This window comes from Ranitomeya imitator, chromosome 6 (genome assembly GCF_032444005.1).
Source record: "Ranitomeya imitator isolate aRanImi1 chromosome 6, aRanImi1.pri, whole genome shotgun sequence".
In the NCBI taxonomy this organism is placed as follows: domain Eukaryota; kingdom Metazoa; phylum Chordata; class Amphibia; order Anura; family Dendrobatidae; genus Ranitomeya; species Ranitomeya imitator.
The window spans coordinates 395,147,301-395,155,692 of record NC_091287.1 but is presented as its reverse complement, the minus strand read 5'-3'; the positions used below and the strand labels follow the sequence as shown (position 1 = coordinate 395,155,692).

The window sequence follows — 8,392 nt, the reverse complement described above, 5'->3', positions numbered from 1 at the left end:
TTCCAGATGTTGCTAGTTTCTCGTCCCCAGTATGTTTTGGCTAGGACGCACCCGTATGACGGGAATGCTTGGAGGTCTTCCTGGACCCTAGAGACGCCCCTCTCCCAATGTTGCCCCCTATGTCTTCTTAGGAAATTTAAGGTAGACAGCCAACCTATAATTAACTGTCCTGCGGAGTTTGAAGTAAGGCCTGAAATCAGTTACTCCCGCGGTGTTCCGGCCACCGGCTGCGCGCCTCAGTAGGATGTTGCCTCGGTCTCACGGCACGACTCCTACTGGTACTCCTTGTTGCTAGATCTCATTTGCACTGTTCCACAATATCCTTCCTTTCTTGTCTCTTTCTTAGGATACCGCCGCAGGAGGTGCAGGCGCGGCTCCGTTACGTTCTGTTCTGTTCACTAGGCACCTGCCAGGTTCCCACACCTGACAGGGACCCCCCTGTGTCTTCTCCCTGCAACACCCCCTGCCACGGGATGTTGCCTGAATCCAACCCATTCAGCTTCTGCCTAACTTTCTATCCAACCCCTAGTTTTACCAATGTGAGGAGGGCCCAATAAATAAAGCCTTTTGCTCCCCCTAGTGGCTGGAGTGTGAAGTGTAATGTGTGCTGGTGATACCTGGTCAGGAGAATTCCTTCAGTGCCATCAGACGTACCATCACTCCCCTTAGTGGCAGAGTGACATACTGCAACGACCAGGTCTCTGGGGCGCTGCAAAATGATGCCTAAAAGTACTATTGCTAAAGGGAACATTTTTTTTTCATTTTTTACATTTTAACAGTTACAAAATGGAAAATGGGTCGAAGCATAAGTTTGAAGATTTGTGTGCTCAGTTAACTTTGACCAATCTTTCAGACTTTAATTAGCCTGTTAGGGCTATGGCTTGTTCACTATCATCATTAGGAAAAGCCAGGTGATGCAAATTTCTCAGTTTTACAAAAATCCCAGCCTCCTCTAACCTTGTACCAAAAAACAGTAGAACTGGGTTCTTCTAAGCAGCTGCCTAGCACAAATCACAATGGGGCCCACTGAGGAAACACGCATGTCAGCGGGTCCTCTTGTCCACTGACTTGACAGTCTTTAGAAAGAACGCATGGACCAGGGTTCATCCCACTAAACGCCAGTACTCCTTTCACATGGTCAGAATACTACTTAGACAACACAGGGTGATGGGTAAAACACTGTGACAATACTTTATTGAACCACCAACAGACACTAACATAGAGAACAGTCCCAGCAAATACACAAGATGGTGCAAATCACAGAGTCTCACCCTTCTGCTGGCTCTTCGGGATTAGAGCAGCTGCGACTTCAGGACTTCCATGGCCAACTACCCCCACCAGTGGCACCCCGCTTTTGGTTGGCACTTACAGAGAGGAGGTTATGACAAGCTTAGGAGGCAGACAGTTCATTGAAATATATGGCCAGGTGAACTGATTGTCCCAACGTGGGTGCTACAAACATCTCTATGGGCTCAGTGATGGGATAAGTGGATAAAATCTGTATTCTGTGTAAAGGTCCCTTTTTATACCCACATCTGTCCTTCGGGCCATTACGCACAGGTCAGGGGGAAGGTGGGATGAGGTCATCTCTCATTGTTTGAGTATTCAATCAATCCACATAGTTTATTCTTCAATGTTTGCAAGTCAACAAGTTGCATGGACTAGCACAATGGATAATCAACATATCAGCAAACATCGATTGTGAAATGACCCTGGGTCCCTGTCCCCCAAGAATAACAGGATAATAAGCTGCAATGACTGATTCAATAGGTAAACAGCAGTCATTCAACATTTAACAAACATCAATTCAATCTACAACAAGAGTCAATGTTCAGATTCATATGAGCAAAAGCTCATGTCCCTAGGCCTACTTAAATTATATGTCTGTCATAATTAAGAATAAATGCTTTGTCATCACATTCCTCCCCCATTTTAATTAGCCAGAAATGATTGGCTTCTGATCATCCTTCTCCACTTGTCAGGGACAGTCCATCAGCATTTATTTCAGCATAGACACAAATGTAAGAGGTTTCATATTCATGGGTATTAAATTTTGTATCATCCAGTTTCTTTAAAGCATAGTCCATGTCTTCCTTATGAATAAACCCCATTTCATCCTTGTGCACATCAGCATAGTAGACATTTCCAGCTTCTCTCATATGATCTTCCAGATTCTGCCAATTTCCCAATGGGGAAAGCTCTGAGACAAGGACTCTGTATTCAGTTTGCCAGGATGGGGGCCGTTTCTCCTGCATGGCTCTCCATATCCTCCCCCTGATCTACAGCTTGACCTGGGAAACTCCACATGTAACCGACGAGGAACAAACTTGTATCCATTGTGTCCAAACATGGCATCCTCTGCAGATCCAGGAAACAGATGAAAGCAAAAGGTGTGGCACTACCTCCCCTGTGATACTTCAGTTCAATGGTATGTATCCGCCTGTACCAATGGAACAACTCCTCCAGCTCCTTTTGTCACATATCAGCACGTAAATTGCCCACTTAGATTTGCTTATTCCCCGAGTGCTGACCCCAAGCACGGTAGATAGCCACTTAGTGGCCTGATAAATGGCATTTTGGGGCGACAATATATGTGCTGACCAGGGTGATGTAGGCACCCAGTGTTCTGAAGTCTCTGGGCCTGGATATCACTGACCTTGTACGGCTGCATGTGACAATGAAGGTTAGCTGGTTTAAGATGGTCAATTTGTCATATAGTGTGGACAGGGTATATCACTTCTGGTGTATCTCATGGGTAGCATCCCTCAGACCTTTAGAGTTCTTCTTGGCAAATGTTGACCGGTTAGGCTAGCAAATGGGCTACACGCCTGAGGCTCTGACTCTGTAGACAATCTTTGGCAGTGTGTCCATGGATTCCAAGCGTATAACAGTGCCGTGAGTTTGGCAAATCACTGGTCATGTTTGTAAATCTTTGTCCTGGTGAGGTTTCTGATGGTTAGTGAGGTAGTCCTGCTTGAATTGCTGGTGGCCACTCGAATCCTTGTGATTCTGTGATTGGTGGGCATATTGGATCTCCAGTGGGTTTGATTGCTGTACACTCCTTTAACAATCAGGCTGCTTTCTCTGGGGTATCATGCTTCTGGTCGGCTACCTACTCTGGTATTTCTGGGGCTGTTTTCTCCATTAGTTACTCAAGCACGATCATTTTACCGGAGGGCATCAACAGAGTTGGAAGCTCAAACATCAATCCAGCGGTTGCAGTGCTGTTGGTGTTGACTGCCAAATTATACATAGGAGGCCCCCTAGAGAGACACAGTCCAATAGTCCAGGCAGTCCGGAGGCCCTAGCAACCAGACAGCATCCTGTGTCCAGCTATTCAAACTAGTCAACCTGTATTTTGCCCAATCAGCTGTGGGCACCTGGTGCATCATCTTCAGGATCTCAAAGCTTTGCAGATGTTCATTAACCTCTCTGTTGGAATCATTGAACACTTGAAGGTCTCTGTAGCGAAGATGATTTCCTTGGAGGTGGGCCATCATAGAAGTATTGTCTGATCCTGGCAGTATGAGTACTGGAATTAACAGAACTGATTCTATAACGCAAGCCCTCTCCTCGCTTGATGCTCCGGGTCCCAATGCGATCAACAATTCCTGGATTCGGGCTGCTTGAGACAGGGTATTTGATTCCAGACTACCACTGGATCCTGGATTTTACAAGCATTTAATTTCTCTGGGTGCACCTCTGGAGATTTCAACATCCTCCACAACATTCTGGTCGTTCCACCTGACCAATTTCTGTATCAAATCCGACTGAGCGGCAGTGGTCCGGTACACAATCTGTCAAAGCTGGCACAGCTCCTATAGTCACTGTTTCCTATCGTGGCTGTATAACCCCTCCAGTCCTCCTCCCAAGGCCAAGCTGGTGGGGTTGAACATGGTAGCTTCTGAAACCTGCGGTGTATGGCTCACTTATGGTTTTCTGGGAATGTCTATCTGCCTCTCTGGTTGTGGAGGGCTTGAAAATTATCTTCGAACACAAGTCTCCTGCAGCTCCCCCGGATCCATCGAGCTGAATAGTATCCTACTGCTGCCACCAAGTGTGGAGACATGAGGGACAGTGGGTGCTCGCGTCCGTTGTCCTGGCTGTCTTTAGAAAGTCCGCATGGAAGAGGGCTCTTCCCACTGAACACCTGTACTCCTTTTCGATGGGAATAATGCTACTCAAACAACACAGGGTGAGGGTAAAACAGCGTGACAATGCTTTATTGGCACAAGTAACATTTCACCAGTAGATGGAAGAATGGATTCAATGAAGTTTCAATAAATTCTTGATGCAAACATAACAAGAAGCTGTAAGAAAGCTGAAGTTAAAAAGAGGGTGGCTTCTAGAAATGCATAATGATTCTAAACACAAGTGAAAATCCACAATAGATTACCTCAAAAGGTGCAAGGTGAAGGTTTTACAATGGCCCTCACAGTCCTCTGACCTGAACATCATTAAAAATTTGTGGCCAGACCTCAAAATAGCAGTGTATGCAAGACAAAACAGGAATCTCACAGAACCGAAAGAATTTTCCAAGGAAGAATGGATGAAAATCCCTTGGCTGGAAAAAAGGAATTTACAAGTTGTGATACTTTCAAAAGGGGGTGCTCCTAGGTGCTAACCATGCAGGGTGCCAAACTTTAACATCGGCCCGTTTTCTTTCCTGTAATTTTTAAATGTAAAAGATGAAAAAAAATAAATAGATATCCTGTTCCAAAAAATAAATTCAGTGTGTCACTGAAGGTCCTATAGAGCGGTGACAACACCCGATGTCACTGTTCTATAGGGGAGATCATCGTGGGACACTCGTTATTAAGTGGACTACGGCGGACAGGTAGTATACGGTTTACCATTTTACGTTTTTTGCAGGCGCTGAAGTATGGTAAGTATGGTTAAATGAAGAATATTTAAATACTTTTTTCCTAATGTGTGTGTGTTTTATTAACCCTTTACTAGTATTGGATTACTAATGGATAGGCGTCTTATTGATGCCTCACCATTATTAACCCGGCTTAATGTCACCTTACAGTAGCAAGGTGACATTAACCCCTTATTACCCCATATCCCACCACTACACGGGAGTGGGAAGAGAGGGGCTAAGTGCCGGAATTGGCGCATCTTACAGATACGCCATTTCTGTGGCGGCTGCGGACTGGTATTTGTAGCCGGGGGGGTCAATATCTAGGCTATGAATATCAGCTCGCAGCTGTTTGTGTAGCCTTTCTGGCTATAAAATATAGGGGGACCCCACGTCATTTTTTTGGGGGGGTCCCCCTATTTTAATAGCCAGTAAAGGCTATGCAGACAGCTGCAGGCTGATATTCATAGCAGGCTACAAATATTGGTCCCCGGCCGTCGGGTTTCCCCCTCTGGTGCAGAAAATTGCGTGGGAGCCCACGCCATTTTTTTCCATTTTAAAAAAATTAAGTTCTCATTAAGGCCTCTTTCATACTTGCATTGGTACGGGTCCGTCGCTATGCGTCGGGCCGACGTACCGACGCATGTTGTGAAATTTGTGCACGACGTGGGCAGCGGATGCAGTTTTTCAACGCATCCGCTGCCCATTCTGAAGTCCGGGGAGGAGGGGGCGGAGTTTCAGCCGCGCATGCGGGGTAGTTTATGGTGGATGCGATGGACAAAAAAATGTTCACTTGAATGTTTTTTTCGTGCCGACGGTCGGCCAAAACACGACGGATCCGATGCACGACGGACGCGACGTGTGGCCATCCGTCGCGATCCGTCGTTAATACAAGTCTATGGGTAAAAAATGCATCCCGCGAGCACATTTGCAGGATCCGTTTTTTTCCGCCGGATCCGTTTTTTTCATAGAGTTGTATTAGCGCTGGATTGCACATGATGGCCATATGTTTCATCTGTTTTTTGCAGGATCCATCAAAAAAGCTGTTTCCGCCGGACGGAAAACGCATACAGAGGAATGGTTTTTCTGTCCGGCGAAAAAAGGCACAGCAACGGATCCTGCAAAAAGCGGATGAAACGTGTGGCCATCAGGCGCAATCCGGCCCTAATACAACTCTATGAGAAAAAAACAGATCCGGCGGAAAAAAACGCATCCTGCGAGCACATTTGCAGGATCCGATTTTTTCCGCCGGATCCGTTTTTTTCTCATAGAATTGTATTAGCGCCGGATTGTGCCTGATGGCCACGTTTCATCTGTTTTTTGCCGGATCCGTCAAAAAAGCTGTTTCCGCCGGACGGAAAACACATACAGAGGAATGGTTTTTCTGTCCGGCGAAAAAACGAACAGCGACGAATCAGGCAAAAAATGTATGAAACTGAGATGTGAAATGATGAATCCGGCCACCGAATCCATTTTTTCATGCATGTTTCCATTCAAATCATGCACATTTTCCGTTTTTTTATTTATTTATTTATTTCCATACTGCTTTTAGGCTGGGGGGTTTTGTGAGTTTTGCCGGGTTGGTTTAAAAATATAGGGGGGACCCCACATCTTTTTTTCATTCATTCATTCTCCCCTGCTCACCGGCCGAGCAGGGGAGAATAATGACAGCTGACTTCAGCACCACTTACTGTAGCGCTGCTTCCCCCACTGCCGTTCGTGTGGTACTGATGCGGCTCACGGGCAGGACAAACGGAAACAGAAATCTCCGGTACCGTGTTTACCGATACCGGAAATATTAGGACGTGTGAAGCCAGCCTTAGAGTGTGTGAAAACATTAAGGCTATGTTCACACCTCAGCATTTTTGCAGCATTTTTTTTTCTACAGGAAAAGCTTTCTATCTTGACAATTAAAACCATGAGTTCAAAACATTTTTTGCTGCATTTTCGCTGTGGCTTTTGCAGTATATTTTGGTTATGGATTCCATGTGTGATTTGTCTACAATACATGCTTACTAAACTTTTATTCACCAAAAATACAGTAAAAAATGATGCAAAAACTCAGCAAAACTTGTTTACTGCGTGTTTTGCACTTTTTATTGATTTCTATGAGTAAAAAATGCTGCAAGAATGGTGAAAGAATTGAAATTCTGAGGATTTTAAAAAAACTGCAGTGCTCGAATTCAGCCCAGAAAAAAAAACCAAGCATGTGCATGGGATTTCTGAACTCTCAGGGTATGTTTCCACGGTCAGTTAATGCTGTGAGTTTGACGCTGCATCCAGATGTTACAGCATAGTGGATGGGATTTCATGAAATCCCATCTCCACTATGCGTGCAGGGACACCCGTGGCTTCCCTGCGTAGATGCTCATGCGGCGAGTCTTTCTAGACCGCAGCATGTCTATTTATCTTGTGGAGACGCTGTCTCCTCAAGATAAATATCACTGTTCAATGTATAGGACGCAGTGATCCTGTACAGTTCAATGAACACATGCGGAATCACCGGCATTCAAAAGCCGGTAGCACTTTGGACTGAGCTGACATGTGCTGCATCCAAAGCGCAGCGATCTGACAGGCAGTGTAGGAGGCTTGCCAGCACCTGTTCTCAGCAGGAGCTCGCAAGCCACCTCACTGCAGGACCCAGAATGACCCCACGGCCATCTTGGCGCCAGGGGTCACCATGGAGACCATGAGAATAATGCGATCATATTGCGCTATTCTTGTGGAAGCACGCAGGGAGCCCCCCATCCCTGCTTGATGCCCCTCTGTCGCTGTCACTACTAACAGCGGCATCAGAGGGGTTAAATGTCCACAATTGGTGCTGTCACATACAGCTGACATCCGCACAAGATCGCCGCGGAGCTCACCGTTAGACCGCGGCGATTGTGGCGCCATACTAGTACTGTTGCAAGAACAAATGCAGTTCCCGCAGCACAGTACTAGTACAGAGCATGTCACGAAGGGGTTAAGGCTGTTTTATTACTTACTGCAAAGTCAAAAGTTTACATATGCTAAGATTATTATGCTTTTAAACAATTCTGGACTGCCTATATGATAATGTCAGGTCAGAGTTAATTTTATCCGCCACTCTTTGATTTAGGGGTGGCTGTTTAGTGGTGTCACTGCCTAGGTCCAGTGTCGGTAATAGTTCTGGTCCCTCGGCTAGAGCAGCTGACCTAGGTTTCTGTGTGATTTCATTGTTCCTTATCTTCCTGTGTAGTGTCTGCTCTGTTTCCCTACCCTATGTCTCTTTGTATGCTTGACTCCCACGTGTATGACTCTGCTCGTTTTTTGACCTGTATCACTGTGCTCCCGGCTGGTTCTCGATCCCCTGGCTTGTCACTCATCACACTCTCATCTCTACTTCTCAGTTGCCGCTCACCCCCGCAGGCCTCCGTCACCTACTGTAGGCTCGTGTCTGGCACCTCTCTCGTCCTTGGTCCAGGTCCCGGGTAAACGGCCATCTCCTCATTCCTAAGGTCTTGCCTCCTGCGCTACAGCACCACATAGCGGTTACAACTGTATCGCTTC

The 8,392-nt window shown here is 46.2% G+C and overlaps 1 pseudogene; it reads right to left on the bottom strand.

Annotated features, from left to right (window-relative positions):
* Positions 1-1,961: 1,961 nt before the first annotated feature.
* On the bottom strand, positions 1,962-3,497 carry LOC138643394 (serine/arginine-rich splicing factor 9 pseudogene; annotated as a pseudogene).
* Positions 3,498-8,392: the final 4,895 nt, after the last annotated feature.